Source organism: Crinia signifera, chromosome 6 (genome assembly GCF_055691185.1).
Source record: "Crinia signifera chromosome 6, ASM5569118v1, whole genome shotgun sequence".
In the NCBI taxonomy this organism is placed as follows: domain Eukaryota; kingdom Metazoa; phylum Chordata; class Amphibia; order Anura; family Myobatrachidae; genus Crinia; species Crinia signifera.
Window position 1 is genome coordinate 16,873,537 of NC_139222.1, and position 20,130 is coordinate 16,893,666.

General features: G+C 46.2%; 3 protein-coding genes across 6 annotated transcripts in view; 1 reads left to right on the plus strand and 2 right to left on the minus strand.

The window, feature by feature from the left end:
* The window catches only part of LOC146010000 (uncharacterized), a 475,993-nt gene that overhangs the window by 234,451 nt on the left and 221,412 nt on the right, over positions 1-20,130 (plus strand). The window lies entirely within an intron of this gene.
* LOC146010056 (uncharacterized) overlaps positions 1-20,130 on the minus strand; it is a 260,220-nt gene that overhangs the window by 105,701 nt on the left and 134,389 nt on the right. The gene's annotated exons all lie outside the window — the stretch shown is intronic.
* The window catches only part of LOC146010005 (uncharacterized), a 730,148-nt gene that overhangs the window by 65,204 nt on the left and 644,814 nt on the right, over positions 1-20,130 (minus strand). The window lies entirely within an intron of this gene.

Here is a 20,130-nt window from a genome sequence, read left to right on the forward strand (position 1 = left end):
CCACAGTGCCACACATAAGCAGCAGCACAACTCACCCTCCGTGAGTGACTCCTGCAGTGCTGGCAGTGTCCGGTCTGGTCTCCTCTCCCTTACTCCAGTCCCCCGCCGCCACTGCCTGCTTCCCTTCCCTGGGGAGGGAAGCGCATCTCTCCTGTCCCGGCTTTACTGTGTCCATGACTGACTGTGTGACTGGGCCGTCAGCCAATCATATCTAGCGGGCTGGCTCCTGATTGGCTGCCAGCCCACGAGCTCTGATTGGCTGCCAGCCCAGTCACAGTGACAGGAAGGAGAGATGCGCGATGCGCTCCCCTCCAAAGGGAATCAGCTGTGGCAGGGCTCCGGAGGCCACACCTCTCCACTTACATATGCATGCATGCGCATTAAACACTTTGGGAAGTATTTGTTATGGCAGTACAGGGTACTGACAATATATATTTTACCAGTACGTGGTACTACCCCATACCGCCGTACTTGCACCCCTGGATACTCACTTCCTGACTGCTACTAGGAGGCTCCCTCTATCCCAGGGGTGGGGAATCTTTTTTGTGCCAAGGGTTGTTTGTATGGGGGGAAAAAATCCTTCAGGGGCCATATGTAAAAAATTCCCTTACAAATTGTCCTGCTGCAGCCGTTCCACACTCCGGCGGCGGCCGCTGAATAGGACTGAGTCTCCAGCTGCTGTTGATCAAGAGGAATCTTGCGAAAACTACCGACCTCTCGCGAGAATTCCCCTGTACTTGACTACTGGCAAAGCCGCCAGGCAGCTGGGAGGGCCACTCAGACCGGCTACGGCCCCCGGGCCTGAGGTTCCCCACCCCTGCCCTATCCACTTGATGGCTAACCTTGACACTCCATATGTTGTTGAAATGCACATCCCAGCATGCTTTGCTTCAGTTTTGCTATTTGGCCATGCTAAATCTGATGCAGAGCATGCTGGGATGTGTAGTTCAACAACAGCTAGAGTGTCAAGGTTAGCCATAAAGGCTCTATCCTATGATGGTCACTAGGATACTCCCTTCCTGACTGCTACTAGGAAGCTCCCTCTATCCTATGATGGTCACTAGGATACTCCCTCCCTGACTGCTACTAGGAAGCTCCCTCTATCCTACGATGGTCACTAGGATACTCCCTTCCTGACTGCTACTAGGAAGCTCCCTCTATCCTATGATGGTCACTAGGATACTCCCTTCCTGACTGCTACTAGGAAGCTCCCTCTATCCTATGATGGTCACTAGAATACTCCCTTCCTGACTGCTACAAGGAAGCTCCCTCTATCCTATGATGGTCACTAGGATACTCCCTTCCTGACTGCTACTAGGAAGCTCCCTCTATCCTACGCTGGTCACTAGGATACTCCATCCCTGACTGCTACTAGGAAGCTCCCTCTATCCTACACTGGTCACTAGCATACTCCCTCCCTGACTGCTACTAGGAAGCTCCCTCTATCCTACAACAGTCACTAGGATACTCTCCTCCTTCATTGTCTCTTTTCTACATTGTTAAACTAATCTTAAGAAACACACAAAGTCAATGTTGTTGGTAAATACAGATTTTAATGTTATTTGTATTATATCCATGTGTTCTATACTGTAATTCCAAAAATGGCATACTAATATAGATACAATGTATCTTACCTAGATGTGACACAAACAACTAAGAATGTATTTAGGCACAGAAGCATTGTAACAGTTTTGTGAATTAAAAAGTAAGTAACTGGGGGCGTGGCCACAGAGGGTATGGAGTAGATGCTCTTCAGTTGAGCTTTCCGTCCTGATATCCTGTCTCACCATCCTGGACTCCCATGCAGCTCAACACCCCTGGACCCGCTGCGGTGTGCTGCACATTCTGCCTCACTTACCCGGCCAGATATTCCTGTGGGAGCATGGGGATGCATGAGCCACCGCCAGTGGTGTAACAATAAATAATGCACCCCCACCGTGATCACTTTGGCGCCCCCACCTCCCAGTAAAGACCCCCCCCCCCAAAACCACCCCCGCCATACCTATCCGCCGAGTCTGGACCCGGTATCTGCAGATTTCTAGCCTGATCCCGGTGAAAATGTCCCTCACAAAATGGCCACCCCCTAACAGCAGAACCATTTTTAACCCCTTCCCGACAATTGACGTACATTTACGTCATGGTCGGGAAGTACTTCCCGACACATGGCGTAAATGTACGTCATGGCTTGTAACTGTCACCGCGTCTATAGACGCGGTGACAGTTTCAACATGTCTGCTGTCCCTGACAGCAGACATGTCCGTGCATGCCCAGGGGGGGCTGCGATGCCGCCCCCCCGTCGGCGATCGCTGTGATTGGCTGTTCAGTGTGAACAGCCATTCACAGCGTTTTCCTGTGTCACCGGCGAATAACGTTCGCCGGTGACACGGGATCGGAGGTGATTGGTGCTGTAAAGTACAGCACCAATCACCGCGGGGTGTAAGGGTGACACTGGTGTCACCCCACCTCACCCCGCCCGCCCCCAAAGGCCGTGATTGGTTCGTCGGACCGACGGACCAATCACAGCCAAGGAGGGGGATTTAAACTAACGGTGACTGCACTGCAGACGCCATTCCGGTCTGGAATTGCGTGCAGTGCGGTCACCGTGCCTAGCTGCCGCAGTATACTGACCTGAACCTTGCCAAATACTTACCTGATCCTTGCAAATACCTTGCCTGATCACTGCTTGTAGTGTGCTGGATGCTTCCTGGATCCTGCTTGTAGTGTGCTGGATGCTTCCTGGATCCTGTTACTTGTGACTTACTGTGTTGTGAACTTGTGCTGCTGCAGTGTAATAGCGTTAGATAGAGAGAGATAGAGATAGAGAGAGATAGTGTCAGAGAGTGCTATATTTTGTGCTGCTGCAGTGTGATATAGTTATAGATAGAGAGATAGAGAGAGAGAGATAGAGATAGAGAGAGATAGAGAGAGATAGAGAGGCCTAGTGACAGAGAGTGCTATATTTTGTGCTGCTGCAATGTGATAGTTATAGATAGAGAGATAGAGAGAGATAGAGAAAGATAGAGAGAGAGAGATAGAGATAGTGACAGATTGTGCTATATATTTTTTATATAACTGACTGCTGCCCCCCCTTTTGTGCTGATCAGTATAAATTAACTGATCAGCAACTTTTTGGGGGCGCAGGTTTTTTTTTATATATATATATATACCTGTCACTGCTGCTGCTGCAGTGTCATAGAGTGATAGATAGTGAGAGATAGAGAGATAGAGAGAGATAGTGACAGAGAGTGCTAAATTTTGTGTCTGCTGCCCCCGCCTTTTGTGCTGATCACTATATCTGAGGTGATCAGCAACTTTTTTAAGATTCGTCTTAAGCACCTCTTCCTCCTCTGGTGATGAGGGACCCCCTCAAAGACGCCCCCGTAGAGCAGCTGAGACCCCCCCCCCAATAATTGATCTCGTATGGACCCCACCACCAGACAATTTTGAGCCCCAGGTTCCTGAGTTTTTGGCCATGCCAGGAATCCAATTTGATTCCACAGGTCTCAGAGAAATTGACTTTTTCAAATTATTTTTCTCTGATGATTTTATAAACTGGTGGCTCCCAGGGCATTCTTCCCTGGCCTGGCTGAGGCAGCCCATGGCCTGACTAACCTTGGCAGGGAAGGTATGTGTAAACTGGTCAAAACTTACTGGTGTGCCCCAGAGTTTGCTTCACAGGCAGGTAAGACGGCAATGTCATGCCTTACTTGTCTGAGGAAAAACACTGGAAAGGCTGTTCCCACAGAGCCATTCCACATCTCTCCTCTAGAGGATTCTTTGCAGGTAATACAAATTGACTTCATACAGTTACCTCCTTGTAGAAATGTATTTGCTATTATTGGTATGTGTTGATATATTTATGTATAGATATGGTATCTCAAAAAGTCTAGGTTATGTGTAAACTCCTAGGTATTGATAGTAAACTCCATACTCCCTACTGATCCCAGGCAATCGCTGAGGTGGAGAGCGTGAAGGGTACTATCAAGAACAAACTGGGTAAAGTTATAGCTGAAATAGAGTTGCTATGGCCAGGGGCACTGCCCATTGTGCTGTATAGTAGTACAATCACTCTCAAAGTTCCATTTCATTTGTCCCCAATGAAACATTGCTTGGCCGGCAACCACCCATTATGATAGATCCACAGGATGATCTTAGATGTAACCATGAACTTTTTTTGCAACACATATTAAAGATGAACCAACAACTGAAAATGCAGCAAAGAAGAACTTGTTGGCACCTGACATGCCTGTTGAGAATTGTCATAACCGTGAACCAAGAGCTTTTGTTGTTTCCCACGATTTGCGGCACCCACACCCCCCCTCCCGCAATTCACGGCATCCACCCACGACCCCTCCTCCCGTGATTCTCGGACACCCCTCACCTCCTCCCTCCCCCCCGCACTCCCGCACGTGATTCACGGGAACCCCGGGATTAAATGGCACATGCAAAACACTGGCACGGCTATGGTCGACAATGAAAAAGGTTGAAGATTTATTTTTCTTTTTTTTTTAATGTTTTCATATTCATTCTCATGTGTCGACATGGACACCGATGAAGTGCCACACTTATGTCAACATTTACATGTGTTGAACTTTCTGTGTTGATTTTTTCTTGTAGCAATTTTTTTCCAGTGACAACTATGAACTATGTGCACGTCAACCTACACATCATCAACCAATTCTTTGTATAATATATAACACCTGTTCTGTTTTACTGTAGGTGTTTTAAGTCAGATCTTTTACTGCTACTATTACTGTTTATGTAAATGCATTCTGAATGACAGCAACATCCTACCATCCTTCTACAAGAATATATAACCAACTAGGTGATTCATCGTGCCCCGTGCCCCCCCTCCCGCAATTCACACCCCCTCCCATGCTTTGCGGACCCCCGCCCTCTCCCGCGATTCACCGACACCTGCGCCCCCTCCCTCCCTTGATTCACGGCACCCCCCGCTCCCCTCCCGCAATTCACGGCACCCCTAAGCCCCTCTTTAATCCCCTGTATACTCACACACCCCTATCACTACCCAGCTTCCTGCTCTCCTGAACCGTAACTTCCACCACTGGGGAGTCGCTGACGCTGTTTTGCCCACATGCCCCTATCATGCTTCATAGCCCAGCCTCCTGCTCTCATGCACCCGAACTCCCACCCAGTAGGAGGAGACACTGACTAAGGGCCACCATCCTGTACTCCTGTACTGCCACGCTGGACCCTCACCCACTGGCAGAAGCTGCACAGTATCTCCCACCCTCCTCTTAAGTCCCCCTTATGCCCACACACCCCTATCACTACCCAGCCTCCTGTTTTCCTGTGTCGTGACCTCCGCCAGTGGGGAGCCGCTGACTCAGAAACACCCTACTATACTATTGCACACACACACCTAAACAACATGCACCTACAGCCCCCCCCCCCCCACACCCACAAATGTCACTGTACCATCCACACTATCAATGTACATCTTACTCTGTAACCGCTTTTTAATTAAACAAAACAATACACACCCCCTTCCAAATCATATGCTCTCTATTTAACACATTTCACCTATAACTCAAGTTGCAATACAGGCATCTTTCATACAATTCTAACCATCTTTCTCATATACAAATGTTCACAAATTAAGCGGGCGCAGCCCCTTACGACGGTGTGAAGAGCGCCCGTAGGGCACGATGAATCACCTAGTTTCAAAATATCTGTAAACACAAAAATTCATAACAATAATAAAATATTAAAGGCACATGATTTTACATAAAAGGGGAATGAATCATTATGTGCTATGGCTAATTCTAGATTATGGATAAATGGGGAAGACATTTACCTAACTATTTATTGGGGACATGAGTGGGAATGGGGAACAACCTTTCTATGCATGGAGCGATACCTAGTACCATTGGTAGGATGTGGGGAATTCACGTAACCTAGAAGAGATGTGGGGACATTGGATAAAAATAAACAGATTTTTGTAAACGAGAAAAAACAGGGGTGTTACATATACCAAACCCTCATCTTCCTTAGTGGGTCTCGTCCTTACATGATTTATGTACGTTTTATCACCACTATAACACCTTCTTACCAACTCCCGTTCAACTCCGTATCAGGCTTACTTAGAGATTCTCTCTCAACCTGATCTGGGTTGGTTAATACACTCTCATAACCCTGTTCCATTCCTCCTATAACTTGGCAGCAATTTGATTTTGGGAAAAAGAACGGGAATCAAAAATAGAACCAAAAGAGGGGAAAAAAACAAAACTGTTGATAGTGGTCCCTCCAAACTTTTACCAGTGGGGCTTTGTCACAGTCCTTTCTGTAGCTTGTACAGGTTGCTTGACCATGGCTGCTTTTCAGTCCTCCCGGAACAATGCCTCTCGTGATATTTTCTCTTCTTCGCTTCAGTATAAGGAACTTCCGGATTTCTGGCCTGCTTGCAGTTGGAGGAATGTACCCAAGTCTCTCTCTCTGCGACTGTTATTGAGGTAGTGCTGGTCAACAAGACTTGGTATGGTCCTTCTCAATGGTCTATCAAACAACCTGTGTGTGGCAAATTATGGGAAACAACAAAATCTTTTGGTTCACGGTTATGAGAGTTCTCAACAGGCATGCCAGGTGTCAACAAGTTCTTTGCTGCATTTTCAGTTGTTGGTTCATCTTTAATATGTGATGCAAAATCAGTTCATGGTTACATCTAAGATCCTCCTGTGGATCTATCATAATGGGTGGCTGCCGGCCAAGCAATGTTTCAATGGGGACAAATGAAATGGAACTTTGAGAGTGATTCTACTACTATACAGCACAATGGGCAGTGCCTCTGGCCATAGCAACTCTATTACAGCTATAACTTTATCCAGTTTGTTCTTGATAGTACCCTTCACTCTCTCCACATTAACGCTTGCCTGGGATCAGTAGGGAATATGGAGTTTACGATCAATCCCTAGGAGTTTACACATAACATGGACTTTTTGGGATACCATATCTATACATAAATATATCAACACATACCAATAATAGCAAATACATTTCTAAGCATTTCTACAGGGTGGTAACTGTACGAAGTCAATTTGTATTACCTGTAAAGAATCCTCTAGAGGAGAGATGTGGAACGGCTCTGTGGGAACGGCCTTTCCAGGGTTTTTCCTCAGGCATGACATTGCTGTATCACCTGCCTGTGAGGCAAACTCTGGGGCACACCAGTAAGTTTTCCCCAGTTTACACATACCTTTCCTGCCAAGGTGAGTCAGGCCATAGGCTGCCTCAGCCAGGCCAGGGAAGAATGCCCTGGGAGCCACTGGTTTCCTTGTCCATCTTTCCATCACCCTGTTGGTTCTTGTCCACATCCCTACGACTTCCAGACGGCTTTCTCCTACAGGGAACACAAATCTTGCATTCCTATTGAACGTTTAAATGGACATAGGTTGGAACACACAAACATTTACAGGGGAGCAAACCTTATTCGCAGGGCGCGTGGCCCACTCAGCTGCCCTGCCAGCACGGCTATTACCAAGTGACACTTAATAGGAGAATGAGATGTGATTTAGGATACTCCCTGACTGCTACTAGGAAGCTCCCTCTATCCTATGATGGTCACTAGGATACTCCCTTCCTGATTGCTACTAGGAGGCTCCCTCTGTCCTTCAGTGGTTACTAGGATTCTCCCTTCCTGACTGCTACAAGGAAGCTCCCTCTATCCTATGATGGTCACTAGGTTACTCCCTTCCTGACTGCTACTAGGAAGCTCCCTCTATCCCATGATGGTCACTAGGATACTCCCTCCCTGACTGCTACTAGGAAGCTCCCTCTATCCTATGATGGTCACTAGGTTACTCCCTTCCTGACTGCTACTAGGAAGCTCCCTCTATCCTATGATGGTCACTAGGTTACTCCCTTACTGACTGCTACTAGGAAGCTCCCGCTATCCTATGATGGTCACTAGAATACTCCCAGTGGTGCAAGTAGAAAAATGACTTTGTGGTACTGTGCCACACACCAAAGGTGCGCAATGAAAAAATGGGTGTGGTCAGGGGCATGGTCATATGACACTAGGGGGAGTGGCTGGAATATTGCACGCTGCATGCGCACGGTCAAAATTTACACAGTAATGTTACGCATCACACACCCAATACATATGACCCATGCCATAATGCCCAATACACATTATGCCCCACACTATAAAGCTCATTGAACCACTGCCGCACAACTGATGCCCATTACTAGTATGCCCCCGCAGTGCCATACTTATGCCCCCACAGTTCTAGATATGCCCCCACAGTGCCACACATAAGCAGCAGCACAACTCACCCTCCGTGAGTGACTCCTGCAGTGCTGGCAGTGTCCGGTCTGGTCTCCTCTCCCTTACTCCAGTCCCCCGCCGCCACTGCCTGCTTCCCTTCCCTGGGGAGGGAAGCGCATCTCTCCTGTCCCGGCTTTACTGTGTCCATGACTGACTGTGTGACTGGGCCGTCAGCCAATCATATCTAGCGGGCTGGCTCCTGATTGGCTGCCAGCCCACGAGCTCTGATTGGCTGCCAGCCCAGTCACAGTGACAGGAAGGAGAGATGCGCGATGCGCTCCCCTCCAAAGGGAATCAGCTGTGGCAGGGCTCCGGAGGCCACACCTCTCCACTTACATATGCATGCATGCGCATTAAACACTTTGGGAAGTATTTGTTATGGCAGTACAGGGTACTGACAATATATATTTTACCAGTACGTGGTACTACCCCATACCGCCGTACTTGCACCCCTGGATACTCACTTCCTGACTGCTACTAGGAGGCTCCCTCTATCCCAGGGGTGGGGAATCTTTTTTGTGCCAAGGGTTGTTTGTATGGGGGGAAAAAATCCTTCAGGGGCCATATGTAAAAAATTCCCTTACAAATTGTCCTGCTGCAGCCGTTCCACACTCCGGCGGCGGCCGCTGAATAGGACTGAGTCTCCAGCTGCTGTTGATCAAGAGGAATCTTGCGAAAACTACCGACCTCTCGCGAGAATTCCCCTGTACTTGACTACTGGCAAAGCCGCCAGGCAGCTGGGAGGGCCACTCAGACCGGCTACGGCCCCCGGGCCTGAGGTTCCCCACCCCTGCCCTATCCACTTGATGGCTAACCTTGACACTCCATATGTTGTTGAAATGCACATCCCAGCATGCTTTGCTTCAGTTTTGCTATTTGGCCATGCTAAATCTGATGCAGAGCATGCTGGGATGTGTAGTTCAACAACAGCTAGAGTGTCAAGGTTAGCCATAAAGGCTCTATCCTATGATGGTCACTAGGATACTCCCTTCCTGACTGCTACTAGGAAGCTCCCTCTATCCTATGATGGTCACTAGGATACTCCCTCCCTGACTGCTACTAGGAAGCTCCCTCTATCCTACGATGGTCACTAGGATACTCCCTTCCTGACTGCTACTAGGAAGCTCCCTCTATCCTATGATGGTCACTAGGATACTCCCTTCCTGACTGCTACTAGGAAGCTCCCTCTATCCTATGATGGTCACTAGAATACTCCCTTCCTGACTGCTACAAGGAAGCTCCCTCTATCCTATGATGGTCACTAGGATACTCCCTTCCTGACTGCTACTAGGAAGCTCCCTCTATCCTACGCTGGTCACTAGGATACTCCATCCCTGACTGCTACTAGGAAGCTCCCTCTATCCTACACTGGTCACTAGCATACTCCCTCCCTGACTGCTACTAGGAAGCTCCCTCTATCCTACAACAGTCACTAGGATACTCTCCTCCTTCATTGTCTCTTTTCTACATTGTTAAACTAATCTTAAGAAACACACAAAGTCAATGTTGTTGGTAAATACAGATTTTAATGTTATTTGTATTATATCCATGTGTTCTATACTGTAATTCCAAAAATGGCATACTAATATAGATACAATGTATCTTACCTAGATGTGACACAAACAACTAAGAATGTATTTAGGCACAGAAGCATTGTAACAGTTTTGTGAATTAAAAAGTAAGTAACTGGGGGCGTGGCCACAGAGGGTATGGAGTAGATGCTCTTCAGTTGAGCTTTCCGTCCTGATATCCTGTCTCACCATCCTGGACTCCCATGCAGCTCAACACCCCTGGACCCGCTGCGGTGTGCTGCACATTCTGCCTCACTTACCCGGCCAGATATTCCTGTGGGAGCATGGGGATGCATGAGCCACCGCCAGTGGTGTAACAATAAATAATGCACCCCCACCGTGATCACTTTGGCGCCCCCACCTCCCAGTAAAGACCCCCCCCCCCAAAACCACCCCCGCCATACCTATCCGCCGAGTCTGGACCCGGTATCTGCAGATTTCTAGCCTGATCCCGGTGAAAATGTCCCTCACAAAATGGCCACCCCCTAACAGCAGAACCATTTTTAACCCCTTCCCGACAATTGACGTACATTTACGTCATGGTCGGGAAGTACTTCCCGACACATGGCGTAAATGTACGTCATGGCTTGTAACTGTCACCGCGTCTATAGACGCGGTGACAGTTTCAACATGTCTGCTGTCCCTGACAGCAGACATGTCCGTGCATGCCCAGGGGGGGCTGCGATGCCGCCCCCCCGTCGGCGATCGCTGTGATTGGCTGTTCAGTGTGAACAGCCATTCACAGCGTTTTCCTGTGTCACCGGCGAATAACGTTCGCCGGTGACACGGGATCGGAGGTGATTGGTGCTGTAAAGTACAGCACCAATCACCGCGGGGTGTAAGGGTGACACTGGTGTCACCCCACCTCACCCCGCCCGCCCCCAAAGGCCGTGATTGGTTCGTCGGACCGACGGACCAATCACAGCCAAGGAGGGGGATTTAAACTAACGGTGACTGCACTGCAGACGCCATTCCGGTCTGGAATTGCGTGCAGTGCGGTCACCGTGCCTAGCTGCCGCAGTATACTGACCTGAACCTTGCCAAATACTTACCTGATCCTTGCAAATACCTTGCCTGATCACTGCTTGTAGTGTGCTGGATGCTTCCTGGATCCTGCTTGTAGTGTGCTGGATGCTTCCTGGATCCTGTTACTTGTGACTTACTGTGTTGTGAACTTGTGCTGCTGCAGTGTAATAGCGTTAGATAGAGAGAGATAGAGAGATAGAGATAGAGAGAGATAGTGTCAGAGAGTGCTATATTTTGTGCTGCTGCAGTGTGATATAGTTATAGATAGAGAGATAGAGAGAGAGAGATAGAGATAGAGAGAGATAGAGAGAGATAGAGAGGCCTAGTGACAGAGAGTGCTATATTTTGTGCTGCTGCAATGTGATAGTTATAGATAGAGAGATAGAGAGAGATAGAGAAAGATAGAGAGAGAGAGATAGAGATAGTGACAGATTGTGCTATATATTTTTTATATAACTGACTGCTGCCCCCCCTTTTGTGCTGATCAGTATAAATTAACTGATCAGCAACTTTTTGGGGGCGCAGGTTTTTTTTTATATATATATATATACCTGTCACTGCTGCTGCTGCAGTGTCATAGAGTGATAGATAGTGAGAGATAGAGAGATAGAGAGAGATAGTGACAGAGAGTGCTAAATTTTGTGTCTGCTGCCCCCGCCTTTTGTGCTGATCACTATATCTGAGGTGATCAGCAACTTTTTGGGGGTGCAGAGGTTTTTTTTTTATATATACCTGTCAGTTGCTGCCAGTTGCACTGTCAGTTGCACCAAAGGTTGTGCACCTGCTGCCCCTCACTGGTAATCAGTGTCGCATCACTGATCACCTTTTTTTTTTTTGTGGGTGCTGTGGGGTCTTTTTTTAATTTTTTTTTTACACACACTGTGATTTTGTGGGTGTCCTGTGGCCACTGTGCGCTGATCAGTGACGTACATCACTGATCAGCTTTTTCGGCACAGGGTTGATCTATTTTTTTTTTTTTTTGATCAAATTCCTGTTGCCTTTGAGCGCTGTTCAGTGACGGACGTTACTGACCAACATCTGTGCTCAATTTTTGGCGCAGGACCTTTTTTTTTTTTTTTTTAACCCCTTCAATTTTTTTTTATTTAACCCCTTCAATTTTTTTTTTAACCCCTTCAATTTTTTTTTTTAACCCCTTCAATTTTTTTTTTTTTTGTATAAAGTATTTTTTTTTTCTGCACTACATACACACTACACACTACATACCCCCCGGGTTGAAATAAAGTTTGTACCCCCCCCTACACTATACACGTGTTGAAACATTTCACTACCAGTAACACAAAAATAAAAATGGCATCCCAAATGTCATCCCAAATGTCATCCCAGTCATCCAGAAGAATGTATTCAGTGGAGGAGGCATATGCCATGCTTGCCTCTGACTCTGACACAGCCAGTGAGGCAAGCGGGGAATTTGAAGGATTCGTCTTAAGCACCTCTTCCTCCTCTGGTGATGAGGGACCCCCTCAAAGACGCCCCCGTAGAGCAGCTGAGACCCCCCCCCCAATAATTGATCTCGTATGGACCCCACCACCAGACAATTTTGAGCCCCAGGTTCCTGAGTTTTTGGCCATGCCAGGAATCCAATTTGATTCCACAGGTCTCAGAGAAATTGACTTTTTCAAATTATTTTTCTCTGATGATTTTATAAATTTAATGGTGGACCAAACTAATTTATATGCCCAGCAGTTTATTGCTCAAAACCCCACATCATCATTTGCTAGGTGGACCCCTGTAGATGCAGTAGAGATGATGACGTTTTGGGGTCTGGTGTTTCATATGGGCATAGTAAAAAAGCCAGAAATTAGGCAATATTGGAGTACAGATGTTCTGTACAGCACCCCATTTTACCGTATGGCCATGCCCCGGGCTCGATTTGAGACGATCCTTAAATTTTTGCATTACAACGATAATGCACAGTGCCCACCCAGAGATGATCCCACCTTTGACCGGCTATTCAAAGTCAGGCCGGTCATTGATCATTTCAGTGCCAAATTTGAAGACATGTACATCCCAGATAAATTCATTTGCATAGACGAGTCCCTTATACATTTTAAAGGAAGGGTTAAATTCCGCCAGTACCTTCCCAGTAAGAGGGCAAGGTATGGCATAAAAATGTATAAGCTGTGTGAAAGCACCTCAGGGTACACTCACAGGTTTAGGGTATATGAAGGGAAGGATTCAAGAATTGAACCGCCAGAATGCCCCCCCTCCCTCGTAGGTGTTAGTGGAAAAATTGTCTGGGATTTAGTGCACCCCTTCCTGGATAAAGGTTATCACCTCTATGTGGATAACTTTTACACTAGCATCCCCCTGTTTAAGGCCCTTGGTTCAAGAGGTACAGCAGCTTGCGGTACTGTGCGCAAGAACCAAAGAGGCCTCCCAAAAACGCACATTGCCCAAGTAATGAGAAGGGGTGAAAGCAGGGGAATATGCACCGAAAATATGTTGTTGGTCAAATATAAGGACAAGAGGGATGTCCTTATACTGACAACAATTCACGGAGACAGTACCACCTCCGTCCCTGTACGAGGTACCAGTACCCACACCTCAAAACCTAATTGTATCCTGGATTACAATAGGTACATGGGCGGAGTGGATCTTTCAGATCAGGTACTGAAGCCGTACAGTGCCCTGCGGAAAACAAAAATCTGGTACAAGAAGCTGGCCGTGTATATCATCCAGATGGCACTGTATAACGCTTACGTGCTATTCCGTTCTACCGGCCAGAGGGGGACATTTATGCACTTTCAAGAGGAAGTCATAAAGGGCCTAATATTTGGGAACCAGCAGGCAGAGGGCCCCAGTACTTCTAGTACTGGCCCCCGTATTGTACCAGGGCAGCATTTTCCTGATGAAATCCCCTCCACTGGAAAAAAGGGCAGGACACAAAAAAGGTGCAAAGTTTGCTATAAAAAGGGAATAAGAAAGCAAACTATTTTCCAGTGTGACACTTGCCCCGACAAACCCGGCCTATGTATAAAGGAGTGTTTTAAAATATACCACACATCTATGGATTATTAGGTTCATAATTTCACCGTGCTTCGGGGGTCTTGCTAATGCCACATACCACCCACCATTCATTCCACCATAATCTGAGCCGCAAAATCCAAAAATCACTCCTTCCCTTCTGAGTCCTGCCATGCACCCAACTGGTATTTTTTGGTCACATGTGAGGCATTGCCGTACTCGGGAGAAATTGGGGCACAGATTTTGGGGTGCTTTTTCTCCTTCATACCTTCTGAAAATGAAAAATTTTGAGCCAGAACTGCATTTTTGTGTAAAAAAATGTAATTTTTCATTTTCACTGCCCAGTTGTATCAAAATTGGTGAAACCCCTGGGGGTTTGAAATGTACACTATACCCCTAGATGAATTCCCTGAGGGGTGTAGTTTGCAAAATGGGGTCACTTGTGGGGGGGGGTTCCACTGTATTGGTGCTTTGGGGGTCATGCTAATGCGACATAGCACCCACCATCATTCCACCAGAATTTGTGCTGCAAAATCCAAATATCACTCCTTCCCTTCTGAGTCCTGCCACTTTTTGGTCACACATGAGGCATTGCCGTACTCGGGAGAAATTGGGGCACAGATTTTGGGGTGCTTTGTCTCCTTCATACCTTCTGAAAATGAAAAATTTTGAGCCAGAACTGCATTTTTGTGTAAAAAAATGTAATTTTTCATTTTCACTGCCCACTTGTATCAAAATTGGTGAAACCCCTGGGGGTTTGAAATGTACACTATACCCCTAGATGAATTCCCTGAGGGGTGTAGTTTGCAAAATGGGGTCACTTGTGGGGGGGTTCCACTGTATTGGTGCTTTGGGGGTCTTGCTAATGCGACATAGCACCCACCAACATTCCACCACCAAAAATCACTCCTTCCCTTCTGAGTCCTGCCATGCACCCAACTGGTATTTTTTGGTCACATATGAGGCATTGCCATACTCGGGAGAAATTGGGGCACAGATTTTGGGGTGCTTTTTCTCCTTCATACCTTATGAAAATGAAAAATTTTGAGCCAGAACTGCATTTTTGTGTAAAAAAATGTAATTTTTCATTTTCACTGCCCAGTTGTATCAAAATTGGTGAAACCCCTGGGGGTTTGAAATGTACACTATACCCCTAGATGAATTCCCTGAGGGGTGTAGTTTGCAAAATGGGGTCACTTGTGGGGGGGTTCCACTGTATTGGTGCTTTGGGGGTCTTGCTAATGCGACATAGCACCCACCAACATTCCACCACCAAAAATCACTCCTTCCCTTCTGAGTCCTGCCATGCACCCAACTGGTATTTTTTGGTCACATATGAGGCATTGCCATACTCGGGAGAAATTGGGGCACAGATTTTGGGGTGCTTTTTCTCCTTCATACCTTATGAAAATGAAAAATTTTGAGCCAGAACTGCATTTTTGTGTAAAAAAATGTAATTTTTCATTTTCACTGCCCAGTTGTATCAAAATTGGTGAAACCCCTGGGGGTTTGAAATGTACACTATACCCCTAGATGAATTCCCTGAGGGGTGTAGTTTGCAAAATGGGGTCACTTGGGGGGGGGGTTCCACTGTATTGGTGCTTGGGGGGTCTTGCTAATGCGACATAGCACCCACCAAAATTCCACCAGAATCTGAGCTGCAAAATCCAAAAATCACTCCTTCCCTTCTGAGTCCTGCCATGCACCCAAATGGTATTTTTTGGTCACATGTGAGGCATTGCCGTACTCGGGAGAAATTGGGGCACAGATTTTGGGGTGCTTTGTCTCCTTCATTCCTTGTGAAAATGAAAAATTTTGAGCCAGAACTGCATTTTTGTGTAAAAAATGTAATTTTTCATTTGCACAGCCCAGTTGTATCAAAATTGGTGAAACCCCTGGGGGTTTGAAATGTACACTATACCCCTAGATGAATTCCCTGAGGGGTGTAGTTTGCAAAATGGGGTCACTTGTGGGGGGGTTCCACTGTATTGGTGCTTGGGGGGTCTTGCTAATGCGACATAGCACCCACCAAAATTCCACCAGAATCTGAGCTGCAAAATCCAAAAATCACTCCTTCCCTTCTGAGTCCTGCCATGCACCCAAATGGTATTTTTTGGTCACATGTGAGGCATTGCCGTACTCGGGAGAAATTGGGGCACAGATTTTGGGGTGCTTTTTCTCCTTCATACCTTCTGAAAATGAAAAATTTTGAGCCAGAACTGCATTTTTGTGTAAAAAAATGTAATTTTTCATTTTCACTGCCCAGTTGTATCAAAATTGGTGAAACCCCTGGGGGTTTGAAATGTACACTATACCCCTAGATGAATTCCCTGAGGGGTGTAGTTTGCAAAATGGGGTCACTTGTGGGGGGGTTCCACTGTATTGGTGCTTGGGGGGTCTTGCTAATGCAACATAGCACCCACCAACATTCCACCAGAATCTGAGCTGCAAAATCCAAAAATCACTCCTTCCTTTCTGAGTCCTGCCATGCACCCAAATGGTATTTTTTGGTCACATGTGAGGCATTGCCGTACTCGGGAGAAATTGGGGCACAGATTTTGGGGTGCTTTGTCTCCTTCATTCCTTGTGAAAATGAAAAATTTTGAGCCAGAACTGCATTTTTGTGTAAAAAATGTAATTTTTCATTTGCACAGCCCAGTTGTATCAAAATTGGTGAAACCCCTGGGGGTTTGAAATGTACACTATACCCCTAGATGAATTCCCTGAGGGGTGTAGTTTGCAAAATGGGGTCACTTGTGGGGGGGTTCCACTGTATTGGTGCTTGGGGGGTCTTGCTAATGCGACATAGCACCCACCAACATTCCACCACCAAAAATCACTCCTTCCCTTCTGAGTCCTGCCATGCACCCAACTGGTATTTTTTGGTCACATGTGAGGCATTGCCGTACTCGGGAGAAATTGGGGCACAGATTTTGGGGTGCTTTTTCTCCTTCATACCTTCTGAAAATGAAAAATTTTGAGCCAGAACTGCATTTTTGTGTAAAAAAATGTAATTTTTCATTTTCACTGCCCAGTTGTATCAAAATTGGTGAAACCCCTGGGGGTTTGAAATGTACACTATACCCCTAGATGAATTCCCTGAGGGGTGTAGTTTGCAAAATGGGGTCACTTGTGGGGGGGTTCCACTGTATTGGTGCTTGGGGGGTCTTGCTAATGCAACATAGCACCCACCAACATTCCACCAGAATCTGAGCTGCAAAATCCAAAAATCACTCCTTCCCTTCTGAGTCCTGCCATGCACCCAAATGGTATTTTTTGGTCACATGTGAGGCATTGCCGTACTCGGGAGAAATTGGGGCACAGATTTTGGGGTGCTTTGTCTCCTTCATTCCTTGTGAAAATGAAAAATTTTGAGCCAGAACTGCATTTTTGTGTAAAAAATGTAATTTTTCATTTGCACAGCCCAGTTGTATCAAAATTGGTGAAACCCCTGGGGGTTTGAAATGTACACTATACCCCTAGATGAATTCCCTGAGGGGTGTAGTTTGCAAAATGGGGTCACTTGTGGGGGGGTTCCACTGTATTGGTGCTTGGGGGGTCTTGCTAATGCGACATAGCACCCACCAAAATTCCACCAGAATCTGAGCTGCAAAATCCAAAAATCACTCCTTCCATTCTGAGTCCTGCCATGCACCCAAATGGTATTTTTTGGTCACATGTGAGGCATTTCCGTACTCGGGAGAAATTGGGGCACAGATTTTGGGGTGCTTTTTCTCCTTCATACCTTCTGAAAATGAAAAATTTTGAGCCAGAACTGCATTTTTGTGTAAAAAAATGTAATTTTTCATTTTCACTGCCCAGTTGTATCAAAATTGGTGAAACCCCTGGGGGTTTGAAATGTACACTATACCCCTAGATGAATTCCCTGAGGGGTGTAGTTTGCAAAATGGGGTCACTTGTGGGGGGGTTCCACTGTATTGGTGCTTGGGGGGTCTTGCTAATGCAACATAGCACCCACCAACATTCCACCAGAATCTGAGCTGCAAAATCCAAAAATCACTCCTTCCTTTCTGAGTCCTGCCATGCACCCAAATGGTATTTTTTGGTCACATGTGAGGCATTGCCGTACTCGGGAGAAATTGGGGCACAGATTTTGGGGTGCTTTGTCTCCTTCATTCCTTGTGAAAATGAAAAATTTTGAGCCAGAACTGCATTTTTGTGTAAAAAATGTAATTTTTCATTTGCACAGCCCAGTTGTATCAAAATTGGTGAAACCCCTGGGGGTTTGAAATGTACACTATACCCCTAGATGAATTCCCTGAGGGGTGTAGTTTGCAAAATGGGGTCACTTGTGGGGGGGTTCCACTGTATTGGTGCTTGGGGGGTCTTGCTAATGCGACATAGCACCCACAAACATTCCACCACCAAAAATCACTCCTTCCCTTCTGAGTCCTGCCATGCACCCAACTGGTATTTTTTGGTCACATGTGAGGCATTGCCGTACTCGGGAGAAATTGGGGCACAGATTTTGGGGTGCTTTTTCTCCTTCATACCTTCTGAAAATGAAAAATTTTGAGCCAGAACTGCATTTTTGTGTAAAAAAATGTAATTTTTCATTTTCACTGCCCAGTTGTATCAAAATTGGTGAAACCCCTGGGGGTTTGAAATGTACACTATACCCCTAGATGAATTCCCTGAGGGGTGTAGTTTGCAAAATGGGGTCACTTGTGGGGGGGTTCCACTGTATTGGTGCTTGGGGGGTCTTGCTAATGCAACATAGCACCCACCAACATTCCACCAGAATCTGAGCTGCAAAATCCAAAAATCACTCCTTCCCTTCTGAGTCCTGCCATGCACCCAAATGGTATTTTTTGGTCACATGTGAGGCATTGCCGTACTCGGGAGAAATTGGGGCACAGATTTTGGGGTGCTTTTTCTCCTTCATTCCTTGTGAAAATGCAAAATTTGGAGCCAGAACTTCATTTTTGTGTAAAAAAATTAATTTTTCATTTTCACTGCCCAGTTGTACCACAATTGGTGAAACCCCTGGGGGTTTGAAATGTACACTATACCCCTAGATGAATTCCCTGAGGGGTGTAGTTTGCAAAATGGGGTCACTTGTGGGGGGGTTCCTAAATTTTAGCATCTTATGGTGCCTAGAAACCTACATGGTGCCTAAAAAATAATCTCATAAAAAGGAGGCTCCAAAATCAAGTAGGTGCTCCTTCTATTATGAAGCCTGTGGTTTGGTCAACGTGCACACTAGGGCCACATATAGGATATTTATGAAAACAAAAGAATTGGGGGAATCAATTTTTAGTCACATTTCTCTAGTAAAATGTACTGTGTTCCTTAGAAAAATGTATTAAAATTGCAAATCTGCAAAAAAAATGAAATTTTGAAATTTCACCTACACTTTGTTTTAATTCCTGTGAAACACCTAAAGGGTTAACAAACTTCCAAAATGCTGTTTTGAATACTGTGAGGGGTGCAGTTTTTGAAATGGCATCATTTATGGGGGTGTCTCACATACAAGTCCCTCAAAGTCACATCAGAACTGAACTGGTTCCTAAAAAAATCAGTGTTTGAAATTTTCTTGAAAATTTGAGAATTTGCTATTCATATTGTAAGCCTCCTAGTGTCCAAAAAAATTAAAAGGAAGTTGAAATAATGATGGAAACATAAAGTAGACATATGGTCTATGTTAGTTATTAACTATTTTGAGTGGTATGATTATTTGTCTCACAAGCAGAAAATTTAACATTTTGCAAATTGCTAAATTTTCCATTTTTTTACGACATTTTGGTATTTTTCACAAAAAAACACAGACTGTATCGACCCAAATTTACCACTAATTTGAAGTACAATGTGTCACGAAAAAACAATCTCAAAATCACTGGGATAAGTAAAAGCAAAAAAAAGTTATCCCCACTTAAGTGATACATGTCAGATTTGAAAAAAAGGGCTCTGTCAGGAACGCAAAAACTGGCTCTGTCAGGAAGGGGTTAAGGATGCTAGAGGAGGCCCCAGCCTTCTCTAGCATGCTCAAAAACTCTGCTTTGAGGGGGCGGCCATGTTGCAAAGGATATTTTTCATAAGGTGCCAGCTGGGAGGAGCGCCGGACCAGGGTGTCCGCTCCCGGCACAGCAGATGCGGCAGCGTAGCAATACCTCCCGCAGATCCCCGGCACCCACACCTAGCCAGCACCTCCCCGCCGTCGCAGGGTCTGCGGTGCTATTGTTTACGCCACTGGCCGCTGCAATCTTGGTCCTGGATACTCTCCTGCATGGCCACGATCAGAGA